General features: G+C 38.2%; 1 protein-coding gene across 2 annotated transcripts in view; it reads left to right on the top strand.

Annotated features, from left to right (window-relative positions):
* The window catches only part of LOC136875964 (uncharacterized), a 672636-nt gene that overhangs the window by 652820 nt on the left and 4158 nt on the right, over positions 1-15658 (top strand). The gene's annotated exons all lie outside the window — the stretch shown is intronic.

Below are 15658 nucleotides of genomic sequence, written 5' to 3'. Positions count from 1 at the left end.
TGTGATCTCGGTACCTCATCCCTGTATCTCCGAGCGTTAACAGTGTTCCTCAGACCACCCATGAAGGTGTGTAGGTTTGTACGGCCATTCAACATGATGCCGCACCACACCATGACGCCACCACCATCATACTGGTCCCTTTCCACGATGTTCCTGTGATTGTATCGGCTACCCGGTTCTCTCCAGATTAATGTGCAACGGGAATCATTCTGCAAACTGAAGCACGATTCATTTGTGAAGAGCACATGCCTCCGTTCATTCATGGTCCAATTTCAATGTTGACGGCTCCACAGTAAACAGGCCCATCTCTGTGCTGGAGTGAGCGGGACGCACACCGCTGGACATTGGCCAAACAGCCCTGCTGTTCTGAGCCTCCGGTACCCAGTTTGCCGGGACACTGCAACCCCTGAGACGGATGCAAGCTCCGCCGACAATTGTCTTGCCGGTGCACTCCGATTTCGTTGGGCTGTTAAGGCCAGATATCGATCCTGCTGTGGGGTGCTTACCCTTGGTCGACCTGGTACTGGCCTACGACTAACATCTCCTGTGTCTCGAAATTGTCTCCAAAGCCTGGAAATAACACTTTGTGGCACATTCAAGGATACGTCGACTTCGGTCTGCGCCTGGCCTGCTTCCAGGCGACCGAGTATTCTACCCTGCAAAACAGGGTCCAAATGGCATCGTCGTGCCATTATGTTGTCACGTTCATCACGAGGCTACACTCTGCGCACTATAACGGGACAAACACGACTGAGGGAATATGGGGCACAGGCACTGGCTGTGTTTACTTTGCGGTTACGCCACTAGGCAAAGCAGGGAACACTCCTTGGACACTAGTGTAGGCTTCTAACAATACCGTAAAAGTTAGAGCATTTGGTTACTCTTTTATTTCTATCTCAGCTCTATTATTACTAGCCATTACGGTTCCTAAATATCTGAATTGGTGTACTACTTCAACTTGGTGGTCTTGTAGTTATATGTTGCATTCAGTATTATGTCTGCTGATTTTCATTGCTACTGTTTTTGATGGGTTGAATTTCATTCCATAATCATCAAACTTCTTACACCATGCATTCAGATTATTTTTCACTCCCTCCTCCGTTTCATCCCATTTTTCCACATCGTCTGCAAACACCAGAGCCTGAAGATCTTTATTACCTTTTCCATTTAGTTCCTTTAAAATGGTATCCATAACTGCTATGAATAGAAGAGGTGATAAGGTACTTCCCTGTTGTACTCCTTTGGTTGTATTGAACCATTCACAGTGACCATCTCCAATACTGATACAGCTTTTGCAATTAGTATATAGCATTTGGATCTTCTTAATAAGGTACTTTGGTACATCGAGTTTTCTAAGACTTTTCCAAATAGTTTATCTAGGAACATTATCATATGCCTTTTCAAAGTCCATAAACACAATCATTAGTCTTTTCCTCTTTCCCAGTATTTCTCTGTCAACATCCTCAAAGCAAATATCAGATCTCTTGTGCTTCTTCCAGCCTTAAAGCCATGTTGTTCCTCTTCTAAAACAGGCTCTAGTACAGGATCAGCCAACTGCGTGTACGTGTGATGTCAGGTAACACGTCACACACTCTGCTCGGGCAGCAAAACGAAGTACTTAGTACTGTAACTGAGAAGTGAAGGCTAGAGGGGCGAGTGAATCACAACGTCATTCCTAGGGGGAGGCCCAAGGGCTGCAGGTAGTACAAAGCGGTTATGTTTAGTACATATTTCTCTCCACATAATTTATTGTAACGTAACTTTGTTATGAATTAACATAAAAGTTATACAGCAAATTTATTTCTACATATACAAACTAAACTAGCTTTTTCCAGTAAATCTTCGAAACTGATATTGAACACAAAATTGCTGTGTTTTACAATATGACTCACTGTAAAAAATAGTGCTAATAGTGACAAACAGCACAGTTTTACAACAAAAATAGTACAGAGAGTAATCTGTAAACTTAAAACACGTTTTATCTCATGATATCGATACTCAGTTGCCACTCGTGGATTTCCTTGATTTTTGTAGTCTTGTTTCGTTTACTAGTTTTGCAATATTTGGAGTTAATGTTTGAGGAAACACTAAGTTTAAGAGCACACTTCAAATCGTGATCTGACAACTGGCTTCAATGTTTTGGTTTTGTTGATTTAAAATAGAAAAGATTCGTTCACAGGCATACGTGGAACTGAAAATACTCAACATTCTCGGTGCAAACCTATGCAATCGGGGAAACTTTTTTTTTTTTATATTATGAGCCCAACTACTCCAGAATTGCGTCCTAACATAGAAGGTGCACCATCTGTTGCTATTGAAACTAATTTGTTCCATGGCAATGAAGCATTTTCAACAACACTTACAATGCAGTTGAAAATGTCGATGCCTTTCGTGGTATTCTTCATAGGCACTAAATCCAGTATTTCCTTCCAAATTGTAAAGTTTTTGTCAACCCCTCATATGAAAACGGCTAGCTGGTTCGTGTCAGAAATATCTGTGCCCTCGTCAGTTGCTAAGGAGTATGCCTGGAAGCTTTTTGTCAGTTCTAATTATTGTAGGTCGACATCATCAGATAGATCTTGAATTTTTGTCAACACTGTGTGCGCGGACAAGCTGGCAGCTTCAAACTCCTGAATGATATTTAGACAAAACTCCTCACCTGCTAGAATTAAACATTCCTTTACGAATTCACCACCACTGAACGGTTTAAGTTTCTTTGCAATTAAGTATGAAATTTTATAACTCAAGTCGAATTGCTGACTCACTGATCGAATGCTCGACATGGTTATTTAATTTACCTTTTAGTTCTGTAATTACACGTACCTTTTCCTCACCTTGATACTGATCATAATCTGCAGTGTGATACAAACTGTAGTGGCGTTGTAAATTATATATTTTTACATACTGTAGCTCTTTTCTACAAACAAAACATTTAGCTGTAGCAGTCTTATCATTTTCAACAAATAAATATAGATCTTCCCATAAAGATAAAAAGATCGGAGGGGTAGATAGCTTCTCGCACCGTGATGTGCCCGGTTCGTCCATACTTGTGTACTGTACCACTAACACCATACAGCTGAGGATATTGATAGGTATGTCAAAATCATTAAAAAACCTTTTTTTCAGAATTTGATCCTAGATTTAACAATTTGGAATGTCTGGAAACTTATATTCAACTTTTAACCACGCCATTTTCAGTTGTTGCAGATAACGTTGATCTAGACCTACAGTTAGAGTTATTAGATTTACAGTGTGATAGAGAACTAAGAGATAAATTTTTAAATAAGAAGGATTTGTGTGGCTTTTTGTGAAAAGTGTCCATAAAAGCCGTAGCCATCAGCATGTATGGCACTTCACGTGTCTACTACAAAGCGAGGCTGTCTCTTCATCTCCAGTCTACGACTGCGGCTCCCCACCTTCTGCACTCTTACGTCACATGGTCTCTCCGACGTCACACAGTCTCTCTTACATCACACGCCAGCCAATTGGCCGACCCTGCTCTAGTATATCCCGTACTCTGGCTTCAATGATCTTCTCCATAATTTTAAGGCCTTGTGATAGGAGGGTAATGCCTCTGTAAATTTCACTTTTCCTTCTACTCCCTTTCTTAAAGATAGGAGTTGTCATCCCATTTGTCCACTCTTCACGTATTTCATTATCATTCCATATTGTTCTGAGAACTGTATACAGCCACTGTATTCCTGGTGTACTAACAGCTTTAATCATATTGCCTGTAACTTCATCAGCTCTTGCTTACTTACTACTTCCCATCTTATGGAGAGCTTGTTCTACTTCTGTCCATGTAATTGAGATATCTTCCTCTATTTTTTTCTCTCCTACATCATCAACAGAGATCTCATTAGGGCCCTTTAGGAGCTTGTCAAAATACTGTCCCATTGTATCCCTGATACCTTTCATATTGCGAACTATATTCCCATCTGCTGTCTCCAGAGCTGTAATTGCTTCTTTATCTGATCTTTTACTTTTTACTATTCTATATATCATTTTCATATTCCCTTTACTGTCTTCTTCCGGTTTATCTGTAAATTCTTCCCAACTTTTCTCTTTTCCTTCCCGTACAATTTTCTTGACTTCCAACTTCCAGTATCTATATTCTTTCGCCATCTCTTCCAATTTATTGTTGTCTATTCGGTCGCTGTTAATTCTTTTGTCAGACTTAGCCACATCGAGAACTTTTTTGGCTTTATTCCTTTTCATTATAGTTTCTTTCACTTTATCATTCCACCTTTTTTCTTTAACTCTTGTGCTTTTTCTTCCACATCTTTTATCTGCACTACCAACCAGACTTGTCTTAAAATCATTCCATTCTTCATTACCTTTCTTTGTGTCTGTTACTGGTATTTTAGTTCTGATTTCCTCTTCAAACTGCTATTTGACTTCCAGATCTTTCAGTTTCCAGTCTTTAATTCATGGTTTTTTCTTCTTCTTGTTTACTTTAATAATAGGTTTGGTGACTCTTAGGTCTGCAGTGAGGAGTCTATGTTCACTATCAAGGTTCTCACTAGGTATCACTTTTACATCATGCACATTTTCTCCACTTCTTGGTCTATCTGTGACGATAAGGTCTATCACTGATCTGTACTGAAGCTCCCTGTTGTATCTCGTTATCTTGTGGCTATCCCGTTTTGGAAACCACGAGTTCTTCACCAGAAGTTGGTTTCATGTACTTAGATCAAGCAGAAGTTCACCTTCCTCATTTCTATTACCAAATCCATATGGACCAATAATTCCTTCATAACCTGACCTATCAGCATGCAGGAGTTTGACAAGCCATACCCTTGATGACGCAGCATGCAGGAATTTGATAAGCCATAATGCTATGTGATAGATCAAATGAGTGAGAGAAGAGATGAATTGGAAAAGTCACACGGGAGTGAACTTATAAAGAATAGTTGAATTAATTTAGTTAATTGGGAAACATGCTAATTTTATTGTGATGCCAATGTGTCAAGTAAAACTAGAACATTAAAATCAACCAGTGGTGGCCGGTGAACTGTTTTGGGGGGAGGGGGGCACAGTACTTTTTCACACACCTCTTTCTTGACAACTTTGACAGAAAAGAGAAGAGCAAATTGAGATCTTAAGGCTGCCCTTATCAGCTGTTTTTGCCATTTGGATATACAATGATGATTACATTTAAATGATACCATCACTGAGGATCTGATGTTTAAATTACGTAGGCTACATACGGAATTAGTCAGGCTTTATTTGCCGAACTACATTAATTGGAGGTAAATAATCCCCTGGAAAAGTAAAGGCTCAAGAGCTACAGGGTTTTTATTTATGCTTGGCAGGGTCTTTATTGCTGGACCTTGGCCACCGATAACAGGGCGCTATTGCCCGCTGGTGTACGCGGTTTCCGGCACTTCCTGCAATAGCTGAGAGCTGAGCTCCGAGATAGTAGGGTGTTCAATGAAGCTAGTGCATACTGTATGTCGTATTGTATAGTGTTTTATTGTGATTGTGTATAGTGCTGTAATGTATGTAAAATATTTGTTATGTGAACGTGTATATCTGCACAATACTTACATAAAGTGCAGAAAATCGTGCGCTAGGACAAGACAAAAGTTTCGAGCAAAATTTCCAGGTAGACCCATTCCTATCAATCGGACAATAAAACAACTGGCCAAGAGATTCAAACTACAGGTTCAGTAAACAATAAAAATAGACGTAATGGTCATTATCTCCTTACTGAAGCGTGTTTGGTACGAGGATCATAAGTAAAAATGTGTGGCCCCCTCGTAGCCCAGATTTAACAGCATGTAATTTTTATTTGTGGGGAATGTAAAAATATGTAGTTTATGGGAACAACCCTCACACACTAGATGAACTTAAAGACAATATAAGAGCTGCAATTGCAGCCATCAGTGCTGAAGAACTTCATTAGGGTGATACAATATTTTCAGTGTCATTTTTTAATTCAGGAGGCAGAAATACATAAAGTACACCTACTTTTGTGAAAAAAGTTTTTTACCTGTTGCATAGTGTTATGTTTGGCAGCGCATGGGGAACATTGTCAGCATAAACTGTAAAAATGGTGAGTAAAATGCATGATAAATGCATGATAATGATTTTGAGCACCGTATTCTGCTGTACATACGCATGCGCGGTAGCCGGCAACTGAACCGTCACTGGCAGCCAAGGTCGAGCGAGAAAGTCCCTGCCAAGCATAAATAAAGACCCTGTATGATAGTTTGAATGTGATAAGCAGGCAACACACAGGTGTACAGGCAAAAAAAAAAAAAAAAAAAAAAGGCTGTGTACAAAAATGAGCACATTGTTTATTGTTTTCCCCATCGATTGGGCTTGATTATTGAGTGCTGTGCAACCCAACAAGTAAGTGAAAGGTTTTAAAATAGCAATCTATGAAGGATTTTGTACGTTTTTCTCCAAATCTTCCAAGCAGACAGCCATACTAGATGAGATGGTTTAGAAACGAGTCCTGAAAATTTCCGCAACTAGATGGAATATTTGGGCAGAATGCCAAAGAACTTTTTTTGTCGCCAAACATGAACCAAGTACAGTAAAGATTTTGGATGACTGCAATGGTTATTCTGGTTGTCTCAGAGAAATCTCGTCACATATCAACTGAAAGCGCACAGAATAGATTGAGTCTAAAAGCTTGTTCGTATAGATTTAGATACTCCCAGAAAAACACGACTGCTAGCTTTTTTCAGTGTGCCCTTTTAAAGTAGTCTAGCTAGACCATTAAATTATGAAACCCACGAAAATTCCAGGGTTATCGGATGAATTGGTTTCATTCTGTCCTCACAGTGGGAACTCAGATTGTTTACAAAACTTAATGCAGTCAATCAGTTTACTGAGTATGTAGCAGTTTTTTGATACATCCTTATTGAACTGTCTAATTTCCAATCTATATGCACTATCTAACTGGCACCTGATGTCTACCTTACCAAGTATCGCGAACTGAATACTATTGTTTATATGCTTTTCACTAGATTTATTATTGTTATTTTAACTCATTCAAGAGTTTTAGGTCTGTAACATCAGTTAATGTCCACACGAGATCATGAGAATTCATAGCCAAACCCGTGTAGCAAAAGAACGCATTTCTTATCTTACATTCACACAACCAGTCTGTATGTTTGTACGATGTGTGGTTTTTTTTTTTTTTGCAAGAATTTGGAAGCTCTGTAATATTTAAATCAGATTTCGGAGTTCCTAGCCTTTTCGGTTCTAATCTACTGTCAAAAGAAAGACATTTGCTCTCGAAAATAGCGTCCACAGAATTCATTTTCATAAGAAGTAACCATCCTAAGGTGTAAGCATTGTTAGAATAAGATTGAAAATTTAAAAACCGAAAGACATTTAAGATTTAAGCACTATGAGCACAACTCGCCAGTTTCAACTCTAGAGCACAGCATTATTACTATTATTATTATTATTATTATTATTATTATTATTATTATTTAGCATATGGCAACACATTGGAATATACAACAATATATAAATCATATACTAAAAAACTATGGCCTTATTACTATTAGACATGAAGCAGAGTATACAATGACAGTGTATGCACTTATATTGTGAGAGTCAATTTGTCTATCCAGTTAACAGCATCTGGGGTCAACAATAGAAAGTCCTTCAGATCTCCCGAGTATGACATAATACTACACTGCTGCACAATGTGTTGGATGGTCTGGGGAGTCGCTCCACAAACACAAGATGGACCAGGAATTTTGTTCCATTTGTAGAGGAAGTCGTTACATACTCCATGGTTTGTACGAATCCTGTTGGCAGTTTTCCACGTACATTATTATTATCATCATCATCAATAAACACAGATAAAGAAATCATGAGGATATTACTATCACCACAAGCCATTCCAAACCACAATCGCACCGGAAATTTGACACAGAGTACTTACAAAACTTAATTCCATACAGAATAATCACCACGAAACACGAATATAAAGGAAGATTACAAACAAAGAGTACAACTAAGGACCAGTATCACCATATTCATTCAAGTCTTCCGCATGAAAACGAACTCTCTCAATGCTGCCAACGCAGGATGCAAGCCGGAGGCTTGTGTTACTTCAACTTCGCAATTTGAATCAACATTCCTGGTCTCAAATGTTACATTTCATTATCATTCATTATTATTTTTCTTCTTCAAATATAATTTAAAATAGGGCAAACGAGGTCCTGAATTATTATTTAATGTCATTATATGCAGCCATGGCTGGTGCATGCTCGTAGAGGGGTTTGTGAAAATGCCTTTACTCTTACGGACTCTGCTGAGCTTAAGGCCTCTTCCCGCACCCTTCCTCCCTCCGAAACTGTCCACCTGCCTGCTTCTCCCTTACATCTACATACCTGCCAAGTATTCCGGTTTTCCCGTAAAATGTACGGATTTTGAGTGTGTTATATGGTTGTACAGATGAACAACGTTATTGTACGGATTTTGAATATCTGCGCTTGGTTTCGCTTTCTGCAGTCAAATACTGTATTTGCTGCAGTCAAATCAGATTTGTTTGACTTTCGACAGTAGCTGGTAATACCAAATACAGTAGAGACAATACGCGACACTTACGGATTTAGCCTGGTTAAAATGGGAGACAATTCGACGGTGGCGCTCCTAGTGACTTGATCTGAAAAAATCGTGCTAAATTCAAATATCAATGGAAATGTATATACGGAAATGGATAAATAAATTACGTGTAGAAAGAAAGTGTTATTGAGATATTAACTTCGAAGTTGCTAAAGCAATTCTGGATAAATGAATGAAGAATTATTTAAAAGGTTATTATTCAAAGACTGAAATTAGACATATAAACAAGATGTGAAATGGACTGCTGTGAAATGGCTTGATCTTTCATTTATGCATTACTTTTTTAGCTTTAGCATTCCTGCCTGAACTCTTACGGTTGGATTTGTCTTTTTTCTCATTTAAAAATATCGTATCATATTAAAACACTTGTCAATAAAAATATCGGCACATTCCTTACACATATGATGCAATGAATTAACATTTAATAGCTGGACAATTTTCCTCTTAACATGAAGCCTACTAACAGAAAGAAAATCTATAAAATCCCAGCTTTAATCTGAGAAGAGGGATAAAAGAAAGAAAAGCATGAAAATGTTGTCGATAGTGATGCTTTGAGGAATATTTACGTACAATTAAAGTAAAAAAACATACCCTTGGCTGTATAGTCGAGGATTTTTAAAGTCGCTGGCCTGGAAATGATCTGAACACATCTTATAATTCTTATATAAGCGTAACGTCCCTTCTTTCTTGTACACCTTACCCAAATCACTTATGTGACATTTCAAAACCCACAGATCACACCTACAACTGAATCGTTTGTTTCAGAAACGACACTTCTCCAACGTACCAAATTGTTCAGAAAACAGGAAAAACTGTCTATAGTGTGTAATGTCATTTCTATCCTTCCGATATTTATTATGCTTATTCTACTGTTGAAATGACTATGACAGATAGGTTGTTTGTATGAATTAGTCCAATACGTTCCTTTACAGACTTTGTTGAAAATGGTGGAGACGTGCTGTTTCTGCAACAAACACCATTAATGAGAATATAAGGAAGTGTAACATTGATTTTAACGTCATATCAATTTCAAAAGGAACATTATTTGTACTGAGGAAATACAGTGTTTAAACCCATTATTTAATAGTCATTTGTAAGACTTACTTATTTGCGCATATTATGATTAGACCACATTGTATAGAAAAATAAACAGAAGAATACTCCTTTATGTCCCTTTCCAAAGTTCAATATATATATTTTATTTTTTATTTTTTTTTCTTTACGTCGCACCGACACAGGTCTTATGGCGACGATGGGACAAGGAAGGGCTAGGAGTGGGAAGGAAGCGGCCGTGGCCTTGATTAAGGTACAGCCTCAGCACTTGCCTGGTATGAAAATGGGAAACCACGGAAAACCATTTTCAGTGGGGTTCGAACCTACTATCTCCCGAATACTGGATACTGGCCGCACTTAAGCGACTACAGCTATCGAGCTCGGTCTTCTCACTTCTATTGCGCTGATGTCCATGCAAACAGTTCATTATAAAACTCATGGTGTTCTTCTTGTTTGTAAGATTCCAACTTCTTTATATCTGCTAATTTCTTTTCATTTAATGGAACACAGCCTTGTGGATAAGCAAGTCTAGTTGGTAACACAGGGAGACGGGTTGCAGAAATAAGCAACTTGAAAGTATGAACGCACAGTCCATCAATATAGTATTTTCCTAAGACATGATTTGCCTCATACTGAAACTCCATAAATTGATTTATATAAAACGCGACTTGTGCATCTCTTTTCACACCTCTTCCTAGCGACTCAACTGTAAGAACTGACACAACTACTTTGTGAAGCGGGCTGGTTTGAAGTAAAAACAACACCTCTCCAGGATAAGTGTTCTTTCTGCACAAAACGGAAACTTTCATTCGCGACTGACAGGCAGATATATGGTAGAAGTGTTTTTTTCTGCACAAAATGGTAGCCCTTCGTGCATTAATCATGGCAGTATTAATAACTCAAATAGTGTCAAAAAGTGGAGAAGTGCTGTTTCTGCAACAAACGATTCAACTACTCATCGGTATTGAAGGTTAACTGCTGCACTATACAATAAAATATGCGTATTACATTTTAAGCCAGTTAAAATATGGATCGAGCAGGTCAGAAGATTATGAAGTACTATAAAGATCTCTGTCACTGGAAGAATATATATGCAAACACAATATTACATTTTCTTGTCACAAGGGAACCTGAAGAACGACCGTGCATTCTTCTCTACTTCATAGTAACTACAGCCAAACACAGCACATACCTTTCCCCTCATGTTGAGAGAAGATATCAAGGAATGACACACGCTACTATTTAATTATGTCAACTCACTGCAAACGCATAATTAACACCAAAAACTTCACACAAAAATACTCTTATGACAGAATCAGTAGTTTTCAGGTCTACTCGCTAGAGGGAGCTCCAATAGCTGTCCCTCGATATCTTGCTCAGTGTCGAGTATTGTCTCTACTGTATTTGGTAATACGAGATGCAGTGTTTGAAATTCGACTTGTAAATGCATTGATAATGACGGTGCTTTTGTCATCTGTTCTACCTCAACTGCTACTTCATTCAGTGTGATGTTCCCAAACAAGTAGCAGGGTGCGATTTTGAAGAAAAGAAATCCATGAAAAGTAGCAGCCTGTGAATTTATACAAAACAACTTTAGTAACTGTGTCATGCAACGTAGCAGCTGAAAGGCTTTGTTTGTGTGCGTGTGTAACATTGGCGGTAGTTCTGAAACTCGTAGATTTGTGTGACAAATTTCTAAACGATTTAGTATTTTTAGTGGTGTTCGTAATGAGTTCAACTAAGAAACTATATTATCAGCCTATTCGGGAGGCATATTCTGCTTAATTTCCTTGTTTTATACGATCACGGAAAGTGTTCCCAGTGTAACGTGAAAAGAGATGAGCACTCATAAAGATGTAAGTACTTAATTTCAGGGGTGATCATAACATATACAGTAAAACCTCGATGCATTGTTTTTCAGGGGGCAGAGGGAAAATGACGACAGATGCAGGAAAACTGTAAATGCGAGCAACATTAAAAATGGTGGAAAGGAAAACAATAAAATATGGTACTGTATTGGGACTTTTTCGTTATGTAAATATATTATTATTATTATTATTATTATAAAAACAAAAATAATGGCGCGTGGCCTCCAGAGCCAGGTGCAGGTCTTTCGAGTTGTTGCGTGATAGGCGATCTACGTGCGTATGAAATGCATACCTACCAAGATGAATTCTAATGTTTAATTCGGCAAACAGACAGCCCCCGAACCGTTGGAATTAACTAAGGAAAGTTAAAATCCTCGACCCAATCGAGGACCCCTTGAACCAAATGCCAACACGTGCTAACCATTTAGCTCCTACTATACATATTATCGGCACACTTTATCTGGATGCATTTGTGTACGGGGCTGAGGAGTAAGGAGGGAGCTGTCCCGGTTCCGGTAGTGCTGCCAACTGAATGAAAATGAAATCTGAATTGAATCGAGAATATGATCGATCGATATGAAGTTTCTAAACCGTTATTATCTTTAAGCCAACAACTGTGTCGCATACACATTATATAACATTTCTCGATGCGAATCTTGTTTCTAGCATGAATTCTATAGCTTGGCTTTGCTGTGTAAACAACAACAGTACTAGTACGTAAAGTGTACGCCAGATGTCGCACAACGATGCTTAAGTGATTCATAGTTTGTCAGTACAAATCTTGAAGATTGCGGAGGTCGACCGATTCAGCACTGGGGTGTAAATGCATCCAGATAGTGTGTGCCGATAATACCGGTATCAAAATACTGCAACCATGATACAGGCCTACGAGATGAAAATAAAAAGCGTGACTTTTATGCCGTTTCGTTTCACATTTCTTTACACATTTCGTTATAATTGAAAACCTTTAAGTCCAGTTCTTTTATTTTGAAAATTAAAGATATACGTGGATATTACGGCGATTACCTGTATTTAGGAAAATATTCCGTAGACCCTTTGCGAGCTATAGGTTAGATACCCAATACAGCAAGGCTCCCGCAGCTCAGCTCAGACGATATCGCAGAGGTTAGAAATTCAACGCGGCACATCTCGAACGATGTCGCAGCGTCTTGTGCGAAGCTGCCAACTTGGGAACTAGTTAGAAGACTAGGATATGAGAAAAGATAATTGGTCTGGCTTGGTTAGGTCCAGTTTGCAACAAGACTCTTGGGCAGAGGGCAACAAAGCGTTCAACAGGCCTCTAGCATCCCACACACTCCACAAGGTACGACGTGATTAATCGCCCTGTGACTAATTGAAACGTATCTGGCGCACTGCGCGATTTTCTTTTTTTTTCAACGAAGTTGGCAGCCCTAGCCAGCCTATACTAACACAGAAAATGGTAGCAAATTTGAGTTTTATGCTGTCTACGTTTTAATTATTGTAAATAAGAATACTACTAGGGGTCGGTTAGTGGGCCGAGGAGAACCGTTAGCACCAAGAGGCTCATAGTGAGGTTGCGCGTGAATAACCTGCGCACAGTACTCCAGCCTACAAGATCCTTGTTCAAGACTCGCATCTCCGAATCGCTCGTACATTCTCGCATAACAGGTTGCCACTATTACGCTATTATATGCTAAGAGTATTAAGCTGTCCCTCTAAATTAAAAGAAAAAAACTTTTGCGTATATTTTTCTTACGTACGATCGATCACTGCAGGAAAATTGTGACCGAGGACAAATAATTGTTCAACGATCGATGCGATAAAACAATAGTTCGAGAAACGATAGGAGTGGGAAAATTTAACATTGGTTTATATGGAACATTTTTGGGACCGAATAAATTCAACGATGAATACGGAAAAACGACAGTTCCGGGAACGATGCATCGAGGTTCTACTGTAGGCCTATTTTACTTGTATTAGTATTGTTTGTAATCTCTCCCCCCGCCCCGTGCCATCCTTTTTCATTATGTCTCAAGACTGTTGTTAAAAATTTTCCGCTTGAGGATCTTCCGGATTTCTCTTTTCGAAAGTTGGCAGGTATGCATCTATCTCTCTCCCCTCACCCTCACTATATCCCTCTATATCCTGGGACGGAAGCTCGAGAGTCCGTGCCTCACCTTCAACCTGAAAACATTTTTCAGTGAACTGCGCGCTAAAAGTCACTCACCTAAGTTTATATTGCCTAACAGTCTTCCTTATTGATGCAAATTTACAATGTTACGACAAAATTTAATTTTCTTAGCGTTATTCAAGTCCTTTTTTTTTTTTTTTTCCATACGATGCACAAAGAGAGGCTGCAAACACTTTCAGTCTTGCTGCTGAAATATTTATTTCTTGGTTCATTCTAATATATTGGTGTTTTTCATGTCCGTGCTCTAACCGTCCGTTATTCGATTTAGTTAGGGGTTCAAAGATAATGTGAATACACCACAGCTGGAGTCAGCAGAGATATACGAGTCATTAAATGAAATAAGTTTCATAATGATAGATCCGTATTGAACTGTGATTACAATAGAGTAAATTAATGTATTATTTGGGTCCACCTTTTCAATACAAAATGTAAATAGTTTAAATTACATAAATGATTAGGGACTAGTTTCGACCTAGTAATAGGTCATCGTCAGCCTAAAGAAAAATTAAAACACAAATAACGAAGAAATTAAACAATGTAAAGACACGTACGGTCTCGTAAAAGTACATACCACGTGAGATATTGTGCAGCACTATGTTAAAAAATAACTCTCTGAAGGAGATTCATAATAAGTCCCGTGCATATTAAAAAGATGTTATAGATAGGAATGCTTGAGTTGCTGGAATATGCTGGCTCCTTTAAGATGCAGGTATCCAATTGAAGAACCACTGAGCCGAAGTTACGTCGTTTATTTATGAATGAAGTCCAGTGCGCTGTATAGCATCTTTTTAGTGCGCACTGGACTTTTTTTACATGATAGAATAAATAAAGACAATATCGTGGGTACTTAACGTTGATGGCTTCATGACTTGTTCTCTGTCCCTCCATTTCATTGGTCTCAATTTTGGTATTTATATTATCATCGACCCAGGCCTGTCAGGACACTAATCCCGCTCAAGCCCACATATTAGATCTGATCATGACATTACAGGGACAATCTTCAACCATGGTGAGCATTTGGACCTGAAATTTGTATAGTTCAATGATATATGTCAGACAGTATCTCAGTATTAACCTAAAACACTCGCCTTGTTTCTGATAATGAATATTGGATCTTATGATTATTATTATTATTATTATTATTACTACTCCTACTACTACTACTACTACTACTACTACTACTACTACTACTACTACTACTACTATATCCTCCCAATATTTCCCTTGAATATAACTTCAAAATGCACACTTCCAACTAGCTCTTTCTGAGTACGTGTTAACCCGTTCTTTCTCGACCGTCAATCTCAATTTTTATAATACATTGTTCATGAAACAAAATCCTATTAAGACTATTACATTAACAATATTGGTTTGCATTTCATAATTTCTGACAAGATTGTTACTTTATAATTTCCTTTCCATATGTTTTTGACTTTTGAGGAATGTTCTCTATGATAATATCACTCTTCTTATTAGGAAGTTATGCCAAGGAACACTCAACCATTTACTCATATCTTCATGACGTATACAATTGATTGTCTCATCAACGCCTTCTTGATCACTGATGTTTCTGAATATAATTACCTTGTGACCACGGGTTTCTGAATTTATGAATCTCCGTCCTCATTCTGTATCCATCTAATCTCTTATTCAAATGAGCAAGTTATCTCAGCTAACAGACACAGTTGGACGTGTAACTGCTGGACGTATATTTCAGAGTAATTTTTGTTGACTTCTTCTTTAACATAACCTTCAATGGCTCTATAACTGATCTGGATGCCATTGAACAGTTATAGTACCTAGGCAGGTTGCTCTCCCTCTTTATTAACAAGTATGATTCACTGCCTGTATTCTTAAAATAGTTAAGCTGAAGGCTGTATTCTAAATATTGTTTTAAGTGTGAGCTTATTTTCTGTACACCGTATGATCGTTTTATTGCCTTAATACTGTTGTAATAGCAGTAACT

The sequence above is a fragment of the Anabrus simplex genome, chromosome 6 (assembly GCF_040414725.1).
Source record: "Anabrus simplex isolate iqAnaSimp1 chromosome 6, ASM4041472v1, whole genome shotgun sequence".
Classification (NCBI taxonomy): domain Eukaryota; kingdom Metazoa; phylum Arthropoda; class Insecta; order Orthoptera; family Tettigoniidae; genus Anabrus; species Anabrus simplex.
Note: the sequence above shows the minus strand (reverse complement) of the source record. Positions and strands in the feature narration are given on the sequence as shown.